Source organism: Ambystoma mexicanum, chromosome 1p (assembly GCF_040938575.1).
Source record: "Ambystoma mexicanum isolate Mex_15411 chromosome 1p, UKY_AmexF1_1, whole genome shotgun sequence".
Lineage (NCBI taxonomy): Eukaryota > Metazoa > Chordata > Amphibia > Caudata > Ambystomatidae > Ambystoma > Ambystoma mexicanum.
Genome location: NC_090921.1, coordinates 694323014 through 694344401, shown reverse-complemented (window position 1 = coordinate 694344401; position 21388 = coordinate 694323014). Strand labels below are relative to the sequence as shown.

At 47.4% G+C, this 21388-nt stretch overlaps 1 protein-coding gene across 1 annotated transcript in view; it reads left to right on the top strand.

Annotated features, from left to right (window-relative positions):
* RIT1 (Ras like without CAAX 1) overlaps positions 1–21388 on the top strand; it is a 651953-nt gene that overhangs the window by 484104 nt on the left and 146461 nt on the right. The window lies entirely within an intron of this gene.

Sequence of the window (21388 nt, the reverse complement as noted above, 5' to 3'; positions counted from 1 at the left end):
TTTAATATCCTCATCCTCCATGTCCTCATCCTGTACATGTGTTTTGCTACTCTCATAGCTCTTCAAGCCACTTGTATAATTTTCCATTGTTTGCCAAGTATACTTCCCAAAGAAGCTGAATGAACTTCCTGATATTGAGTTCTAGAATGCTTGGCAGTTCTTCCATAAGCACTCAATAATCATCTTTGATCACAAATCCCATTCTGTCGCTCTCAACTCGATTACTGTTGAGCACTGCTTGCTGGCGTTCAACCGTTCGCTGCCAGGGCACCCCTTTACCAAACTGTACAAAGCACTGATGAGACCATTATTGACTGCGACCTTCTTGTTGACCATAACCTGTTTAAAAGCTAATAAATTGCACTTTACTGTACATGGAGAATTCACTGAAGTTCTAAAAGGGCATACATTCTTTAATATACTTGTGTGTGGACATTCAAACCTAGTCACGCCCGCTTGGTTTCGATTGATCGCCGGTTGGTAGTGGTGGTTAAGCAAATGGGTAACTATGGAAACCCTGTCCTGCCAGTCAATAGCCAGTGTGGATCCCACCCTACCAACCACTTAGTATCTGAGGAAAACCGATCTACAGCGGGAAGCTGTTCAGTAAGGAATGTCACCGATTTAATCTGTGCCTTTCCGGAGGACTCTGCTCACCTTTCTGGGAATGACGATGGAGCCCATCAAGACAGCAGTACAGTGCTTACATTAAAGTACTGACTTTGAATGTCAGTGGACTGCACTCGTCAATGGAGGTAAACTGTTTTTTTTATATTTGCAGGAGGCACAGTTTATTGAACTGCAGGGAACAACACATATTAGGAAGTTTCTCCAACAGTAATTTTCTTACCAGATGTACTAACTTCTTAGTTGGAGAAAAGAAAAAGTGATAAGTAAGGATGCGTTAATGGAATCAGGATGAAACCGGGTATGAGGAAGGGAAGTCTTCCCTTTATATATACCAAATGGGAATCGCGATTATTTATTTGATGCAACCTTTCAAATAGCACAATTCCAAAGAGGGGACCTTGATTATGGAAGCAGATGCCGGTGTTGTCATGGGACTAATGCAAGTGTGTAAACGGGCCTAGCAGAACTTGATGAAAGGGATAAGGGTGCTGTGAGGTGTCCGAAATGAGAGGCGGACACAAAGAGGTAACTTCCTCAACATTAGTCATTTTATTAAGAGAAAGCGGCTTTGGAAATTTTTTCGGTGTAGGCGTCCTGCGTCGATGAGGGCCTCCGTCAAGGGTCGATGTCACCGGATGTTATATATAGGACGCACGGTGCCCGTAGGCTCAGTTCTGTTTTTTCCACGAACGTGTTCGCTTTGGAATCTCGGCGCACTCGGTTCTACTTTGATTGCGAAAATGTCTTCATCTTCTTCTACCCCGAAGTCGGGCTTTAAAAAGTGTAGGGACTGCAGTTCCAAAATGTCCATCACGGACCCGCATGACGTCTGCCTCTGGTGTCTCGGCAAGAGCCACGCCACCGGCGACTGCGATGATTGCCAGTCCCTGACATTGAAGACCTTGCGGGAGCGGAAGAAGAAATTAACGGTAGGTAGGGTATCTAAAACCCGTAAATCGAAATCTGCTGGGCCTTCGACCGACTCCTCGGGGGGCACCTCTCCGTGTCAGCGCAAGTCCAGGGGCTCTCTATCTCAGAGTGGTTCCCGCCATTCCTCACCCTCTTCTAGGCATTCTTGGAAGCTCCAAAGCACAAAAATCAAGCCAGTCAATAAGTCTACTGAAAGAAGCACAATCCCACCAGCAGTCGGGAGCGGTCCCTCTATAAACTCCTCAGATCACTGCACATAATTCACAAAAACATTTATGAAAAGTTTGTTTTCCTTAATTTAATTAGGAACATTAAAATGAATATTAAATAAGTCAGAGCTCATACATGAATAAGAGTAAATGTAAATATAGAACATACAACCATACAGCACGAATAAAGTGCATAATGTGAAGAAAATACTAATTTCCCAATAGGACTGTGTTGTATTGTGCCTGTCTGTGGTGATGTAGCTGGTGATGTCGTGTGGAATGTTTGTGTCTGGATGATAGAATCTTCTTAGTGAGTGTTCCATTCAGTGACAGTTACTGCTGGTTGGCCCTGGGTGATGGGAGCTGGTGTTTGTCTATACTTATGTCATTAATGTCCTTAGTGTCTGTAACGCTCACCTGATTCTCGCAGAGGCGCCGGTCTTGACTGGGCGACTACCGTATCTTCAAAGGTGATGTGCAGCACCCGGTTGGCTCTTTGGGCTGGACCTCTGTGCCCTGTATGCCTGACGTGCAGAGTAAGGTTCTGCAGATAGAAAATACGGGGTTAATGAACTGGGGTTATTGGGGTGTCCCTATCTCTTTCCCCTTCTCCTCTCCTGTAGACCCCCACAGGTTAACGCTCTCACCTTAGGTAAGTGAATGCCGAGCTCTCCATCTGCCTCGGGGCAGGGTGCTGTAACCAGTTTCTTCACTGGATAGGTAGCGCAGGCCTCTTGACTTCAGAGGACTGCTGTCCGTCGTTTACTGCACGAACGGTAAGTTTCGAGTAACTCAAATGTCTTTAAAGTCTTTAATAATGATGTCTCTTGTTTTGCAGGGTTCCGGCGATGGCGGATGACGGGCTGAAGTGAGTTGAAGATGGAGCCCGTGTGATGGATAGAAGCGCCTGGAAGCACGTAAGTAAGCGCTTGTTGCCAGCTTCACGATGCGCTCTAACTGTCTTTTTATTGTGCAGGTACAAGTTCGGAGCGGCTGCAGGGTGCCGGGATACCCACTGGGTTAGATGTGGAAAGGAGTAATGGCACGTGAGTATTAAAGTTCCCCAATGTCTTTAAACGCACCTTGTTTTGTCTTTCAGATGCGGGATGCAGCGCCGACGGCCTCCGGAGCGTGCAAAGAGTTGGTAAGCTTTTGTCTTTCAGATGCCGGAATGCAGTGTGAAGACCTGCGGAGCGCACGAAGAGTAGGTAAGCCTTTGCCTTTCAGATGCCGGAATGCTAACCTGTTCTTTCTTGTCTTTATAGGTGTTGCTGAAGACTGGATTCAGGATGGTAAGCCTTTTTCCTTAGGCCCAGGACCGGATGCAGAAGACACGATGAGCGTTCTGCTGCAGAGGGTGCAGAATAACGCAAAGCAAGATTCATCCACCGGGTGTGGTTTAAATAGCCTCCTGTAGTGCTTAGGTGTCTCCTTCCACAGCCACGCCTAAGTAAGAAAAGAGTCCCTGGTAAGAAAAGAGTTCCTGCCTTCCAGAAGAGTTCCAGTGTTCTGAATCTAGGGAGTGGCTCCAGCCCCACCCAACAGGAAAAGTAGTTCCAAACAGAAGAGGATCAGAGGCTCAACTGGCAGGCAAGTAAGCAGCATGGTCTGCTGCAGGTAAGTTCACCCAAGCATTATGAGCCTGGCGCTTCCAGCGCTGGGACTGGGCATATTTGAGCCTGGTGCCACTGGCGCCAGGACTGGGTCCAAAAGGTCCCAATTGGGACTGGTTGGCACTCGGAACCTGGGTTATGGATCTGCTTCCAAGGGAGTTGGGAAAACCCTGACCTTTTGGAAGCAGAGATCATGACAGTGTCTTCATGTGGAATTGTAACCATTAAGCTGGAATAAACTTACTTGAAGTAAACATAAAGAGACTGGAACCTGCTTTTCAACAGACTAAGAGCTTGCTGCCAGATCACAAGCTGGGGAATGATCACCCTCGTCCCCAAATAGGTCTAAGTTAGTGTTGGTGGATTAAACCCACTCGAGAGAAGGGAATCCCTCGGGTAGGAAAAATCCTGGTCAACCGAACAAAGTCAGGATGGTTTAGAAATGAAATCAAAGATCCTGAATCCTGAAAGTGGCAGAGAAGAAAAATCGTTGTTTCCAAATGTAGCAGTTCAAATATTTCATAAAACGAGAAACTGAAGAATCTTCACAAAAGTAATAATAACAAACCCATACTCTAAAAAATCTAACATGGGATGCTATACGTCAACTACTCAGGTGACATGCGAAATAAACCACAAATACATAAAAACAGTATAGTGAGCATGGCGCCTTAGAACATGTAGTTTCGATGGAAAACACATCTAGCTGAATTACAGATGATCACCTTCCTCAGGACGTAGCATTCCCGTATAAACTTTCTTGAAAATTCATCTGTGTCTTGGATTTACCTACACAAATCTTACAAATTACAGAGAGACACTAAAATGTATGTTCTCCAAACAGAAAATAATGATAAAAAGATATAACATCAGAACAACCATATATGTAAACAGCACAATAGTTCATACATAATATCTGTACATAAAAACAAGTGATCTGAGGATCCCAAAGAAGGACCAATCCCCCAATATTGGGTTGGAACGTGCAAAGTGACTAGTAGGGGAGAAAATCTAATTAGAGAAAATCTAATTACCATAATCTCAGACCCTTTTGGGGTGGGCCAAGGAGCCTTGCATGAGTCCAGGAAGTAGCGATCTGGCCACACCGAAACAAATCTCAAATAAATTAGATCTGTAATGGATAAAAATAAAAAAAGCCACAATGTGGTCATAAAATTTCTCTGGTAAAAAAGACTCGAGTGAGATGCAAGCAGCCAAAGAGGAAAACCAAAAGTAAACAAATAAATTCCATTCTAAATAAAGTAGACATATAAAAATGTAAAGGAAACCCCAACAATGGGACCACCCATGTGTCAAAGAATAATTAAAAAAATAAGAGATGGAAAAGCCGAAAAAGTGATAAAAAAAGAAGATCCTGCACCCGGGGAAAAGGGATAAGGGCAACATCCTAATTTGTAATTATGCTCACCATTGATCAAGTCCAGATCTATCAATCAAGTACCATCAATAGGTGATTCCTTTATCTGTGGTACAGCCTCAAGTTCATAGACAGTTATGGATTTCAGTGGGTTCCCCAAAAGGGTGAACCTCCAAGTATCATTCAAGGATAGACCGAGTCTATGGAGCAATAGAAGGTACAAAAAGCTGATAAATCATCTGTTATGCCCCAGAAATATAACGTACATAGAATACATCACTGCACTGCATGAGGTAAAGGGAGAAAGCATAATCTGAAAGTTCGTAAAAAACTGAATTTACACAAGTCCATGCACAGCAGGATCGATATGTCTATTGTGTAACCTAAATAACGGTACTGAAAGGTCTCAACATATAAGCAAGTCTAATTCGTAAACGTAAATACCTCCACCATAGATATTTAACCTAATCTAGAATAGAAAGGTGAAAAGAAGCCGAAACCGTGAGAGATTCCATCTGGCTACCTGCTGAAAGTTACTTACCTCAGAGGCAAACGCCGTCAACACCACACCAGGAAGTCAGCAAGTGAATTTCCTGTGTTGGCGTGTATCCGAGGTTAAATACGCCAATGGGCGTATCAAATCAGACGTCTAAAACGTATCTATTGCACATGACCCCTTACACGGGAAGGCACGTCCAATACAGAGCCACGCGCCGCGGGGTGAAAATGAGCCGAGCGAACACAACCTCGCCCCCAAAAACACACAGCAGGCCCATCGTCACCTACACCACGGCCCGAGCGTATCGAGCGCACCAAGGGACACCCCCCCCCACACACACACCACGCGGGAAATCGCGCAGCGAGGTCAAAACAAAGGACCAGGGCTAAATAGAGGGCCGATAGAAATAAATCGCGTGACTGGCCACGTGGTTCAGTGTAGAACGCGTGTCAGATTATAACAAGATGTATGATGCATTAACAATCAAACTAGGCAGAGCCTAGACGCTGGTCGCCTTTCCCGTCCTCGTCAGAGGACTCCGCCAGACGGTGGGTGACTTGTCCAACCAAGTATTCATCGCCGGCCGAATGGGACACATTCCGCCAGCAGATGGCGATTTTCGAATCGCAAGGCTTCTCTCAAACCGCGCCTTTGAGAGAAGCCGGCAAGGAACGAGCTAGAGCTACTGCTTGCACGCCTTCGGGCTCGGGTGGTCGGCACAATCAACGGGAGCCGTTGAGGTCCTGATCGGACAAGGTTGATTGCCATAGCCGTGCCAGATCCAGGTCTCGGTCCTCGACGCCCTCGAGACCGTCAGAACCTGTGAGGCCTTCCAAGAAGGCATCAACGCCGCCGGCGCCGTGTCCGTCGAGGGACTTTTTCGAAGCTCCGGCCTCGAAGCAGTTGTCGAAGCCATCGGCGCCTCGGTCGACGCCGATTCCATCAGCACCCTCGATGCCTTTTGAGGAGAATTTGCCAGAGGTGCCCCGTAGGGCTGTGGCAATTCAGAGGAAGGTGCTCAGTAAGTCAGTGAGGCCTGTTTTTTAGCCCTTTTCTGTTCCTCCACCCAGGCTGGATTTATTCCAACCTTTGGATTACATTTCGGCGGTGGAAGAAGGGTCTGATGATGAGAGGGTTGTGCTTCCTGATGACCTGTTGTCTGGTCACAGTCAAATGTAAGAGCTCCGTCAGTCCTTAGATGACGCCAGTGGTCTTGACACCTCTCCGGAGGTTGAGTTTGGCAGGCCTGAGCCTGGCACGCATGCCGAATCCTCGTATCGGTATCTCGTATCCGTGTCTCATGTCGAGGGTGACTGAGTACTTGGGGTGGTCTGCTCCATCTGATTTGACGGATATCCTGGACCAAGGTCCACCCACTGACCCGGTGTTGCCATTTCATATGGCTTTTGCAAAGAAGGGTGGCGGCGGCTTGGACTGCTCCGGAGAGTCTCCCGGCAGTGAATAAGTCTCTTCCGAAAAAATACTGTCCAGACAGTGGTGACCCCTGCTACTTGTCAACGCACCCCACTCTGGAGAGTTTGGTGGTGCAAGCGGCTACGGCCCCAGCGAAGCAGGCTGCTTACCCTACCATCCCTCCTGATAGCGACAACAAGCGCTTTGATGGTTGGACAAAGAAGATATTTTCTTCTGGGGATATGGCTTTAAAGGCAGCCAACTCCGTTTGTGCCTTGGCAAGATTCACTCACACTACGTGGAATTGTGCATCTTTGGCGGCTGAGCATATTCCGAAAGCGGAAGAAAGGGATGGTTTTCTAGCCCTTGTGCAAGATGGCAAGGATGCCATGTGTGAATCCGTTCAGTTGGGTCCGGACATGGCAGACTGTCAGCCGGTCCATGGCAGTGAGCACCGTGATACGCAGGTTTGCGTAGTTGCGGAAGTCGGGGTTTGCTTCTGATGTGCAATCCCGGCTTCTCAACATGCCCTTTGATGGTGTCCAGCCTTGCAGACCTCCCAAGCTGCAGTAAAGTCTTTGAACGCTGCAGTACGTCAACTTATGCCTTTTCGTCCCAGGGGACAGCAATGGAGGGGAGGTTCCTTTCGGTAAGACTCTTCCTTTGGTAGATAGAGAGGAGCTGCCAGTCAAAGGGGCCACCGTAGGAGTACCAGAGGTGGAAAGCAAGGTACTCAAGGTGCCAAGGCCGCTCGGGCAGTTGCCTCTTTGACCCAGGCACTGCTGCAGCTGCGTCTGCTCAGTCATGAGGCCATGTCCCATGGTTCGCCGGTTGGGGGCAGACTGGCGCAGCATCTTGGAGAATGGCGTGCCATTACTTCAGATGTTTTTATATCTGGAGATCATAACCCACGGCTACTGTCTCCCCTTTCGGCAGAGGCCTCAGGACAATCCACCGATGAAGCTCTCTGAGGCATCCGGATCCGCTTCTTGCGCAGGAAATCCTATCCCTGTTGGAGAAAGGCGCGATAGAACTGGTTCCTGTAGCGGAGAGGAACAAGGGATGTTATTCCCCTTATTTTTTGATCCCGAAAAAAGACTGGGGATTGAGACCCATCATGGACTTGCGGGGGCTGAACAAGCTCCTCAGGACAAGTTCAAGATGGTAACTCCTTTCTCAAGTCCTCCGGCCCTTCAACTGCAAGATTGGTTGGTGTCTCTAGACCTCAAGGATGCTTATTTTCATGTGCCGATTCATCCAAAGCACAGGAAGTACCTGATGTCTGCGGTTGGTGACTCGCATTTTCAGTTTCGGGTCCTGCCGTTCGGATTGACCTCCGCCCCGAGGGTCTTCACCAACCTGATGGTGGTGGTGGCAGCGTATCTCAGGAAAGGGGGGGATTCACGTCTACCCCTATCTGGACGATTGGTTGATCAGGACGCGTTCTCCCAAGCAAGTCCTGGATCATCTGTCCGTCACCTGCCACTCCCTTCACAAGCTGGGCTTCTCCCTCTATTTAAAGAAGTCCCATTTGACACCTACCCAGCGGCTCCAGTACATCGGAGCAGTGCTCGACACATCCCTGGGGCTGTGTTCGCCTCCCCAGGTAAGGGCTCATCACATTCTGCAGATGGTGGACAAGTTTCAACGTGCCCCGAGTCTCCCGGCGTTCGAGTTCTTGAGGATGCTCATGGCATCCTGTATTTTCCTGGTACCAGAGGCCAGGCTGCGGATGAGATCTCTGCAATGGGCTCTCAAGATGCAGTGGTCACGGTTCTCCGGCAGGATGTCGGATCCCTTCAGATTCCGCCCTCGGTCGCACAGGATCTTCTGCGGTGGGCTGTCGAAGGAAATCTGAAGGGTGCTCCGTTTTGGCAATCGTGGCCGGAGGTGACGATTGTGACGGATGCATCTCTCATGGGTTGGGGAGCTCATGCCAACGAGCTGACAGCCAGCGGCCGTTGGTCTCCGTCGGAGTCCAGACTCCACATCAATCTGTTAGAGCTGCGGGCTGTCAGGCTAGCCCTGATGGCTTTTCTGCCATCTGTGCGGGGGAAGAATGTCCTGATCATGACGGACAATACAGTGGCCATGCACTACCTCAACAAAAAGGGGGTGGAGGGGCAGGGTCACTCCTGTTGTGGGGGAGGCGATGCAGCTCTGGTTCTGGGCCATCGAGCAGGAAATTTTGATCTCGGCAGTTCATCTGGCCGGAGACGAAAACGCGGCGTCGGACGCTCTGAGCAGGCAGAGCACGGTCACTCACGAGTGCGAGCTGGCTCAGGAAGTTCTTTTGAAGATCTTCGCCCTTTGGGGAACCCCACAAGTGGATCTCTTCGCCACCAGCCGGTCAAGTGGCGAGTAGTGCTCGCTTGACATCCGTGGAGAGCTTGCTAACGCAGGTTTGAATCCCGGCAGGGCCAAACTCAGCCTTTCATCCTTCCGAGGTCGATAAATGAGCACCACACACCGTGGGTGATAATAAGCAGCGCTCAGATACCCGAGGGTTCGTAGCGGTATATAAATGCGAAATTATTATCATTACCAGTGTCAACCAGAAGTGCGAGAGATTCTGCTCGTGGGAATTTCCTCCAAGAGGAGCCTTAGGGGACGCGTTCGTAGTGAAGTGGTCCTTCCCACTGCTGTATGCGTTCCCTACAGTCCTCGTCATTCCGCAAGTGTTGCGGAGGTTATGTAGGTTCGGTTCCCGAATGATCCTCATTGCTCCGGAATGGGCCAGGAGAGTGTGGTACCCGGACCTTCTAGACACGTCCATCTGCCCTCCACGCTGTCTTCCCTACCCAGACGATCTGCTCTCACGGGAGGGGGGGTGGTAGAGTTCTCCATCCAGAGGTCAAGTCTCTCAGCCTTCATGCTTGTTATCTGAAAGGCTGAGGTATAAGGATTGGGACCTCCCCGAAGACGTGATGGAGGAGTTGCTTTTGGCCAGAAGGCCCGCAACGAAATCCCTGTACAGTTGCCGTTGCAGGAAGTTCTGCGACTGGTGCAGGGTACAGAATGTGGATCCTTTTCAATGCTCCATTCCTTTGGTTTTGTCTTTTTAGCTTTCTTTAGCCCACAAGGGCCTGCAAGTAGGTACCATAAGGGGTACCTGGCGGCGCTGTCCATATTTAAGCGTTCGTCTGAGGAATGTTCTTATTTTAAGATCCCTTTTGATTTCTCAGTTTCTAAAAGGGCTAACTAATGTGTGTCCACCATCGCCTTTCCAGGTGCCGGGATGGGATTTGAATTTGTTTTTAAATAAAAATAAAAAAAATGTTTTGTTTGATTTTACAAACTTTTCATTTCTACATAACAGATCAATGAAGTATTACATTAAAAATAGAAGAGTAGGAAGGAGAGAAAGAAAAAAGGAGTGAGAATATCAAGAAAATCAATATTTATATTTCATTCATTCCTTTTGACTTTCACTTAGTAATTGCCAACCAAAATTTGATTGTCAGAATTAGGTTTTTATCTTGTCCTCTTAACAAACTGTCCCATCTTTCTTCGGTTGACAGTTGCTTCCTCGATAACCCGAAATAGTCTCTGTGCAAGGATCTTTGGTCCTTCAGTGCCCGGCAAATCATAATCAAATGGAATAGAGTTTCCTTGCAGTTTGTGTCTTTACAAAAGCGACAGTGAGGACTCGTTTTATTTGTTTTGTCCATCATAGAATGGTAATCCCGAGTTGGTAAGATGTTAAACCTAAATCGGAGAAATAAATCATGAATGTTGCAATCTGGAAAGAGATTTAAATAAGCAGGCAACTCATGGAGACCTCTAGCTTCTGTTTGGCATTTTAGATATCTCTTTATTTTGGTCAGCTATGGTTTGGATCCAGTCATTGGTCTGTATTCTTCTCTTTGCGTGCTGAGGCCTATTGATCAGCATTTCTTCAGAGATATCTTCGGTTTGCATCTTCATTTGGATTTCAGAAACCCATTCTGAGAGTGCTGTGATGTGGAGAGGTGTTTTTTTTTCTTAGAATATTTCCAGTGACGGGATCTTGTCTTTAGAGATTATTTTCCTGAGAAGGTCCATTTGTTTCCACAAAACTATTGATTTGATGGACTGAATAGCTAGTTCGTAACGGATTCTTGCCATTGGAAACGTTTTTGGGAGAGATAGTTTTCCTCCAGAACAGTGATTCATACCTGGTCCAGTTTATGGTTTCTTGGTTGACCAAGGACTTAGTTGCATACGTCAGAATCGGGATTACTTTTTGTTTATACAAGGCTATTATGGGTTTTATAGAGTATGTTACATACTTTCTATGAAAGAAACAGCCTTGTCTGGCCAGGGATCTGGCTTTTTCCTCTATATAATTATTCCATTCTTGTTCATTAGCGGAAGAGTTGATCATCACACCCAGATATTTCATTGACGTTGTTACAGCGATCACGTTACTTTCTAGATATATTTTCAGAGTTGATTTATTATTTTTACGCAAGGCAAGTTTCATTGTCTTTGTTTTATTGCCGTTAATCACCAGGTCGTTCTCATGCATGTATTCTTGAGTTTTATCTAAAGATTTTTGTAGACCGATATGGTTTTGTCCAAAATGATATCAGCGTATATTAATGTCTGGATAGATTCATTGTTGATTTTTGGCGGGTTTGTAGCGGAGTTTTGGATTTTCTCACTAAAGTCGTAGGTATACAAATTGTAGAGGCAGCCTTCCAATGGGCATCCTTGTTTCAAACCATTGGAGGTGTGAATGGGAGATGTTACAATTCCGTCATTGGTTAGCCGGACTCTAACCGAGGTATTTGAATATAGCTGCTTGATGGGATTCAAAATAGAGGCTGGACAACCCCAGGTCGTAAGTTTGGACCAAAGCTTTGACCTGTTCACTGAATCAAAAGCCATCTTTAAATCTATAAAGATGGCATATACTTGATGTTTCTTGATTATCGCTTCATGTTTAATCAGATTCAGTAGCAGTAGATTGACGTTTGTTCCAACTTTCTTGACGAAGCCAGTTTGCCTTTGTTCTTGTTTTGCATTCTCCTCAGCCCAGGTGTTTTTTTAACAAGAAATCCTGCGAATAATTTACCCAGGGGATCCAGCAGGGCAATGGGTCGGTAGTTAGTCAGGCTTTTGCGATCACCAGCTTTGAAGATAGGAATCAAAACAGCCAAAGTCCAACTATGAGGGATTTGTTTCGTTTTTTCGATAAGTTGAAGAAGCAGAATAAAGAATGCTGCCCATTCGTTCGGATTTGCTTTGAGCATAGCATTTGATAACCCATCGGGTCCCGGAGCTCTGGAGGGATTCAGATTCATGATTGTATTTCTTAGATCATTAACATCCCAATTGATATTCCAAGAATCCTCGTTCTGTGTTGTAGCGGTTAATGAGACATTGGGATAGGGATTATAGAGTGTTGTAAAGTGCTTAATCCATTCTTGAGCTTCCACTTCTTGGATCATAGATGTTGCTTTGGGACTGGCGTTCAATAGAGACCATAAATGCGTTGTGTTTTTCTCTTTGAGTGCAGCTAGAATTGCTTCAGCATCATTCTGTTTTATTTGGGCCTTGATTGCTTTAATTGCATTTGAGTAGTTTTGTTTTTCTTTTTTTATTTTAATTTCAAAATCGGATTCTTTCATTTTTTTTTAGTTGCCTAATTTGCCTTTGGAGAATCTTTTTCTTCAGTACAATTTCTGAATTGAATTGATGTTTATGTACGTTAGATTTATTTATCTTATGGCACGGTTGTTATTTTTCAAGAATCCAACCGTAGTTAAGTTTTGCTTGGTCCTGAAGCAGGGACTCTTTAAAGATGGATAATAAGACAGATATTTGATGGTTTTTGATACAGAGTTTACTAAGACCGTTATTGATCTTCAAAGCTGGCAAATTTATTCGTGGGTATTTTGTTCTTACCGTGTCCCATGTGATTCTTATTTGATGGTGGTCGCTGGTGGATTGAGGAGTGTTGTCAGTAGAAATGATTAGGTTTCTTATCCCTTCTGATGTAAAGATATAGTCAATGATGGATGTTGAATTTTCACGTGACCATGTCGGGAGAGGTACTCCTTTATTTATCACGGTGGGATCAATTAGTAGGATATTACGGATGGATAGTTCTTTGACCCATTTTTTAGCTCTGGCTGATAATGCATTTGACTCCAATTTAAGGCCTTCTTTATCAAATAAATGGATGTTAAGATCCCCTGTAATTATGAATTCTGCTCCATGATTGACTGAGGCAATATTATCAATTTAGTCATATATGGAATCGAGGAACTTGTTGTCATTCATCGCAGTCGGATTCCAATATATATTGAAAATGGTAACGTAGATGATTTCCATACGTTGATCTCGATCTTTGTTAGGAGTTGGTATGAGAATGGACATGTACTAGGCCCAAGGGTGAATGTTCTTTCTTGATACAATTGTCCATGTAGGGTTAATTTTTATAAGGATCAGCATGCCTGATGCCAGTCGGCCTTGTTGAGAAGAGATCGCAGGATTTGTTAGGGTTATAAAGCCTTCACATACTACCTCTTCTTTTAACCAAGTTTCTTGTAGGCATATTATATCAAGTTCAGCAAGTGCAATTGAGCCTTCAGTAAAAAGGTGTTTATGGCCTCTAGTGTTCCATGAGCATAGAGAGACTGTGGACGCCTGGGTTTGATGTCGTGTTGGTTGTTATAAGTAGGTTGTCTTGTTCAGGGGCCAACGGTCTTGGCTCATATTGGATCTTGAATCAGTGTCAGGGATCCGCTCTTGCTCGCGCCATATCCCTTGTTTTTTCATAGCCTCATTTGTATAGGTCAAATAATTTTCTCCATCGTTATGTTTTGGATTAACAGACAGATCGTTATGTTTTTTCTGTGTGTTTCGGGCCTCTTTATGTATGTTCATTTTATTGTAGTGGTAGGAATCCATCATCGCGAGTTTATTGCTGCATTTGTTCCAAGCCATTAAACTCGACACAGTAATTTCTTCAGCTTCAAAACCTAAGATTTCCAGTTGCTGGTTAGTGGATAATACGCGGTACATTAGTTCTTCACAATAAAAATCAATCTGTACTGATTCCATTTTTTCTTTGTTGGGAAATAGAATCACATTGGTGTCTCGTGATTTGATGTCTGCCGTTTGTGGAATAGCATTTAGTAGTCATAGAACATTAGCTCTATTCATAATTACAGGCTCATCAATATTTGTTGAACTGGGAGCTAAAGAGATTCTAAAAGCGTAGGACCTTTTTTTCGGGTTCAAAAAAGTTGGTCTGACTAGAGGTGGATCTGAATGAGGGGGAAAAGTCATGTTATTGCTTGGTTTCTTTTTCATTTCTGAATGGGGCCATGTATCGTCATTTGACACCTCTGAGTAATCCAAAGAAATGTTCGAGGAGTCCTGAGTGGCCAAACTCATATCTGAGTAATCAAGAGATGAATCTTTGCATTCATCAAGAACGAGAAATGCGTCATCTTGCGGATCCAAGGTGATGGAAGCCTCCTGTGTTGAGTCTTCCTGGATAGAAACATCCTCGGTACCACTCTCACTGGCTGGGGATGGAAGAGTCACTTTAGAAGAGGAGTCTTGTTTTATTACTGCCAATAAAACATCTAATGGTTCAGACAGTGGGTGGTCTGCTCTTATGCTAGGCGAGTTCGCTCTAGTATCAGTTGGTATGGTGGCAGTCACAGCTACCGAGTTAGTGGACTTTGGCGTTGTTTTTACTACGTTCTTGATTGTGTTCTCTTGCAAAGATTTTTGTACATTTTGCATTTTCCTTAAGAAGGCCCGCAAGCCTGTTTGAGATTTTTTGGGATTTTCCTTGCATTTGGTTTGGAATGAAGTTCTTTTCCCACCAAGCCTCGTTTGGTCAGGTCAAAGATATCAAATGGAGTACATAATGCCGGTTCAGCATTAGAAATGGGCATATCATGGTTTGGGTCCAGAAGACCGTTGTTGAATGGTTGCATCTCGTATTGGGTCCACTGATCTATTTTTGGAACATCTATTTGAACAGTACTAGATACAGTTTGTGTTTTGTTTTGTTGTCCAAGCAGATTGAGGCAACACCTGTGACTGTTTTTTGATTTTTTTCATCCATAATTTTTTTAGTAATGGAAGATACGGTCCCCATCAGGTTTTGTTTGGCAGCACGGTCGACTCTTGCCACTTCAGCCAGACGGCTTTGCCACAATCTTGATGCCTCCGCTTCATATTTTAGTCGTTCCTGTAAGGTTCCAATAAAGCTTTCTAAATGAGTTTGTTTTGTCATGATCATAGCAAGTAGAGTAGCTTGATCTTTGGTTGAGTCCACCATCGCTTCTTGTAATTTTCGAAAGGGGATCATAGCTACAGATAGTACAGCTACTAGCGAATTTTGTAGGTCTAACATCGTGGTTGGTAGTCTTTCAGGTAATTCCGGAGCGTCATTGGATACTTCAGAAATCTTGTGATGAAAAAGAGTCATGCTCTGAGGTCTTGAGCGGACTTTGGTGAGTTTTTTATGGTTACCTGGGGTGCTTTTGAGGCAACTGGGGGTTGAAGTATTAGTTTTTGGAACTGGAGTAGGATTCTGGATTGCTCCAAAGACTTCCTCTCTTTTGTTGTGAATCCATGATCGCATTGATCTCGGTTATATCGAGTGATAGACGCGCAATCCGAACTGAAAGTGGTTTGGATTTCTCGCTATTTATTGTATCAATTGGTAAGTAAGTTGATTGCCTTTGTTGTTTGGCTGCTTTAGCTCGTTCCCTAAGGGTTGGTGTGTAGCAAGGATCCTCAAAAGTAGTTACATACTAATTCGACCGGTTGATGAGAAAGTACTGTGGAAAGACTGGATTGTTTTGTTGAAATCAAGGATGAGGGTTCATGGTGAATATTATGTATTGATTTGTCTACCTTGACTTGGATAGTCGTTTCTGTTTGTGAAAATTCAGTGAGGATAGCAGGTAGAGGCAATTTTCTATTTGCGATTGGAAGAACTGAAGAAAGAGGTGTATGTTTCAATTTACCCGACGGTGAAAGAGGGTCAGGCTTGTTATTCTGTGTTGTCTGCATTGTTGGTAAAGACCTTACAAGAGTTTGTTGAATTTCCAATGGATTTCGGGCCTGATCTTCAGGCCGGTGTAATTCCGCCGTCACATCTACTTGAGAACTAGTATTTAATTTCGGTATTTGCTTTGCTTTTATCGTGAGTTCAGCCGGGCTTTTGTTTGCCAAAGAAACCGTTTCTTCTAGTTTGCCTTGAAGGCTAGTACGTGGTTTAGTGGGTTCCATTTTATTGATTATTATCGCACACACGTAGGATACGGAAGTATTCAAATGACGCGTGTAATAAACTGTTATTAACAAAGGCAGTACTTACCGCTGCACAGCCAAAAACAGCCAGGCCCTTTACACCACTGCGGGCTTCACGCCACAAGGGCCGCGGCTAGCAGTTTTCATGTTAGTTTCCTGTGGGAGTGGCAGGAACAGGTCATGTGACTCAGGTCACGTGGGAAACCAGGAAGCAACAGGAAGTAATTCGCTCTCCAACTGCTGACGGCTCCAGCCGTCAGACTCGCGCAAGTCGGAGCAGGATGATACTTCCAGATCAGGTAAGCAGACAAGAGCCAGCAGGGTCAGCAAAGCCAGAAGTCCAGCCGCACAGCCAAAAACAGCCGCGCCCTTTACACCACTGCGGGCTTCACAATGTTTTGCTGGATCGCACGCACTCACCCGATGCTGCCTGGAAACTTGCCTGGAAATTTGGTTTTAACATTCCGAATGGGAGCTTCGTTTGAGCCCTTACATTCATGCCCGCTGAGACTGTTGTCATTTAGAGTGTATTTTTAATTGCGGTTCCGCGCGCAGAGTGAGTTAGTTTCAGGCACTTTACGCCAAGCCACCTTTCAAGGAGTTCCATAAGGACACGGTTGTACTTGGGGATCGTCCTCCTTTTCTTCCGAAGGTTGTGTCGGAATTTCATTTAAGCCATAAGGTGATCCTTCTGGCATTTTGTCATCCTCTGCATCCTTTTAAGGAAGAGGAGAGGCTCCATAGGTTGGATCGTAGGAGAGCTTTGAGTTTCTATCTCACGGATGTCCCGGTTCAGAGTGGACGATCAGCTCTTTGTTGGTTATGCTGGAAGGCGTTTAGGTCAGGCTGTTTCGAAGCAGACCTTGTCCAGATGGATCATTTTGACGATCTCTGAGTGTTACCGTTTGGTGGGTAAGGACCCTCCAGTAGGCTTACGAGCTCTCTACTAGGGATGTGGCTGCTTCCACGGCTCTACAGAGGGGCGTTCCCATACGCAGTATTTGCAAAGCAGCCACATGGGCTTCTGTCCATACCTTTGTGAGACACTATTCCCTGGACTCGATCCAGGGTCAGGATTTGGCCTTTGGTAAGGCAGTCCTATATTCAGCAATTTGATTGGGCAGTCTAAAATTCTACATTTGTAAATTCTTTTCCCACCTCCATATGTTGGTACTGCTTTGGGAGTCTGTAATAGATGTGGAATACGTTGGAGGATACAATCCCTCGAAGAACAAGTTACTTATCTTACCTGGTAAGGTTCTTTCGATGGAATGTTCCTCCGATGTATTTCACATCGAACCCTCCCAGCCTGCCCCGCTACAGAATTTCTTATGCACTTGCAGCTTACGTTTCCGCAAGGCTTTCTGCAGTCATACTGGCAGGAGATTGGTGCCACACGTTCTAGGAAAAAACTACAACTGAGGCTACGGGCGCCATGCGTCCTATATATAACATCCAGAGACGTTGACCCTAGACGGAGGCCCTCGAGGGACAGCGTGTCGACGTCATAAACGCAAGAAACCTATGCCGAAAACTTTTCCGAAGCAGCACAGCTGTGGTCATTACTGTCATAGATGTGTAATACGTCGGAGGAACATCCCATCGAAAGAACGTTACTAGGTAAGATAAGTAACTTGTTTTTCGAGGGGATTGGGTCCTCCGACGTATTCCATATCTATGACAGGTAATGTCCACAGCTGTGCTGCTTCATAACATTTTCTGCTCCTGCGTCAATGACGTTGATGCGTCGGCCCCGAGGACCTCCTCTGACGGCCGACGTCACCCGGTGTGATAAGTAGGACGCACGACGCCCGTAGCCTCAGTTCCGTTTTTTCCGCTAATGTGTTCGCTTCGTGAATCTCGGTACGCCTCGACTCTTTGGAGTTTGTTGTATTATTCTTGGTTCTTTGAACCTGTTCAGTTTTTCGCGACAATGTCTACCTCATCTTCCACCCCGCGTCCGAGCTTCAAGAAATGCGGGGACTGTGAGTCCAAGATGTCGGTCACGGACTCGCACAACGCCTGCCTCTGGTGCCTCGGGGAGGCCCACGATACAGACGACTGTCGACTGCCAGTCGCTCACGGCCAAGGCCTTGCGGGTGTGCAAGAAGTTGTCGGTAGGTCGGGTGTCTAAGCCCCGGAAGTCGAGGTCTACGGGGCTTTCGACGGATGACTCAAGAGGCGACTCTCCGCGTCATCGCCGGAAGTCCAGTGGGTCTCCTTCCAGGAGTTGGTCTCGCCACTCCTCTGCCTCTTCGAGGCATTCCCGGAAGCGCCGGCATCGGTCGCCTTCCCCGTCCTCTTCCGAGGACTCCGCCCGTTGGCAGGTCGCTTATCCCACCATGCAAGCGACACCGGAGGAATGGGCTTCCGCTCGGACAAGGGTAGCTGTTCTCGCCATGCCCGTTCCAGGTCCCGGTCCTCGATGCGCTTGAGACCGCGTGATCCTGTGCCGTCTTCGAGTAAGACGTCGATGCCTGTGGTGCCAAAGTCGTCGACTATCTCTCTCGAGGCACCACCTCCGAGGGGGTCGCTGATGCTGTCGGTGCCTAGGTCGTCGAGAGACCCGCTCGGAGCTCCGGCTTAGAAGACTGTCGACGCCGCCAGTGCTGGCGGCGTTGCGGCTGACGTCGGCGCCGACTCGTTCGATGCCTTTTGAGGCGGTGGTGTCGGAGGAGCCCCGTGGTACCCTAGAAAGGCTCTGGCTAATGTCAGGCATAGCTTTGGTCCCCAGGTGTCTTCCTCTCACCGCCTGGAGTACATTTCAGAGGGTGATGAGGGTGATGAGGGTGATGAAGGCTCTGATGAAGGCTTGGTTCCGGTTACGGTGCCAGATGAGCTTCTCTCAGGCCATAGCCAGTTTGATGACCTGAGGCAGTCACTGCATGATGCCAGTGGACTGGACACCTCTCAGGAGGTGGAGTTTTGTAGGCCGGAGCCTGGCACTCATGCCGATTCGTCGTACCGGCACCTTATGTCTCGGATCACTGAGTACTTGGGATGGTCGGCTCCCCCAGGAGAGTTTGTTCAGGATGATCTCACGGACATCCTTGATCTTGGTCCCCCCACTGACCCGGTACTGCCATTTCATATGGCTCTGCAGAGAAGGGTGGCTGCGGCTTGGACTGCTCCGGAGAGTCTCCCGGCAGTGGGCAAGTCTTTGTCGCGAAAATACCGTCCAGCCAATAGCGACCCCTGCTACTTGTCCAGGCACCCCACTCCGGAGAGTTTGGTGGTGCAGGCGGCTACGGCCCCGGCAAAGCAGGCGTCGTATCCTACCATCCCTCCGGATAGGGACGACAAACGTTTTGATGGCTGGGCGAAGAAAGTGTTTTCTTCAGGGGGTATGGCGCTTCAGGCAGCCAACTCTGTATGTGCCTTGTCTCGTTTAACACACACTCTGTGGAACTGTGTTGCATTAGCGGCTGAACATATTCCCGAAGGGGACGAACGGGATGGTTTCCTTGCTATGGTTCAGGATGGCAAGGATGCCATGTGTGAGGCCGTTCAGTCGGGTTTGGACATGCAGATTGTGTCAGCCGGTCCATGGCGGCGAGCACCGTAATACGCAGGTTTGTGTGGTTGCGGAAGTCTGGGTTCGCTCCTGATGTGCAGTCCAGGCTCCTCAACATGCCCTTTGACAGTGAACATCTTTTTGGCAGCAAGGCTGACGAGAGCCTTGAGAGGTTGCAGACCTCCAAAGCTGCAGCGAAGTCTTTGGGCGCTGCAGTTCGACAACCTCTGCCTTTTCGTCCTAGGGGACAACAATGGAGGGGAGGTTCCTTTCGCTATTACTCGTCCTTCAGTAAAGCAAAGCGAGAGGAGCTGTCGGTCAAAGAGGCCACCGTAAGAGTGCCAGAGGTGGAAAAAAAGGAACTCGAGGTGCCAAGGCCGCTCGGGCAGTTGCTTCTTTGCCCTCAGGCAACGCCGCAGCCGCTACCACTCAGTCATGAGGCCAGGTCCCATGGTTCACCGGTTGGGGGAAGGCTGGCGCAACATCTTGTAGAGTGGCGTGCCATTACTTCAGATGTGTGGGTTCTGGAGATCATAACCCACGGCTACTGTCTTCCCTTTCGGCAGAGGCCTCACGACAATCCACCTTGGAACCTCTCTTTGAAGAGTCTGGATCCGCTCCTTGCACAGGAAATTCAAGCCCTGCTGGAGAAAGGCGCCGTAGAACTGGTGCCTGTAGCGGAATGGACCAAGGGATGGTATTCCCCTTATTTTTTGATTTCGAAGAAAGACAGAGGATTGAGACCCATCATGGACTTAAGCGGTTTGAACAAGCTCCTCAGGAAGGACAAGTTCAAGATGGTTACTCTTTCTCAAGTCCTCCAGGCCCTTCAACTTCAGGACTGGTTGGTGTCTCTCGACCTCAATGACGCTTAATTTCATGTGCCGATCCATCCAAAGCACAAGAGGTACCTGAGGTTCGCGTTTGGCGACTCGTAATTTCAGTTTCGGGTCCTGACGTTCGGATTGACCTCCGCCCCAAGGGTTTTCACCAAGCTCATGGTGGTTGTGGCAGCGCATCTCAGGAAAGGGGGGGGATTCACGTCTACCCCTACCTGGACGATTGGTTAATCAGGGCACGCTCTCCCAAGCAAGTCCTGGATCATCTGTTCGTCACCTGCCACTCCCTTCACAAGCTGGGCTTCTCCCTCAATTTAAAGAAGTCCCATTTGACGCCAACACAGCGGCTCCAGTACATCGGAGCAGTGCTCGACATCCCTGGGGCAGTGTTTCCTCCCCAGGTGAGGGCTCTTCACATTCAGCAGATGGTGCACAAGTTTCAACTTGCCCAGACTCTCCCAGCGTCCGAGTTCTTGAGACTGCTCGGCCTCATGGCATCCTGCATTCTTCTGGTGCCAGAGGCTCATCTGCGGATGAGATCTTTGCAGTGGGCACTCAAGCTCCAGTGGTCTCAGTCCTCCGGCAGGATGTCGGACCCTGTTCAGGTGCCGCCCTCGGTCGCCCAGGACCTTCTGTGTTGGGCCGTTGAAGGCAATCTGATGAAGGGGGCCCCATTTTGGCTGCCCTGGCCGGAGGTGACGATCGTGACGGACGCATCCCTCACGGGATGGGGAGCTCATGCCAACGAGTTGACAGTCAGCGGTCGTTGGTCTCCGTCGGAGTCAAGACTCCATATCAATCTGTTGGAGCTGAGGGCCGTCAGGCTAGCCCTAAAGGCTTTTCTGCCGACTGTGCGAGGAAAGAGTGTCCTGATTCTACAACAGGGTGGCCAGGCACTACCTCAACAAAAAGGGTCACTTCCTCTGTGCAGGGAGGCGATGCAGCTCCAGTTCTGGGCCATCCAGCAGGAAGTTTCGATCTCGACTGTTCATCTGGCCGGAGACGACAACGAGACGGCGGACGCTCTGAGCAGGCAGAACACGATCTCTCACGAGTGGGAGCTGGCTCAGGAGATTCTCCTGGAGATCTTCGC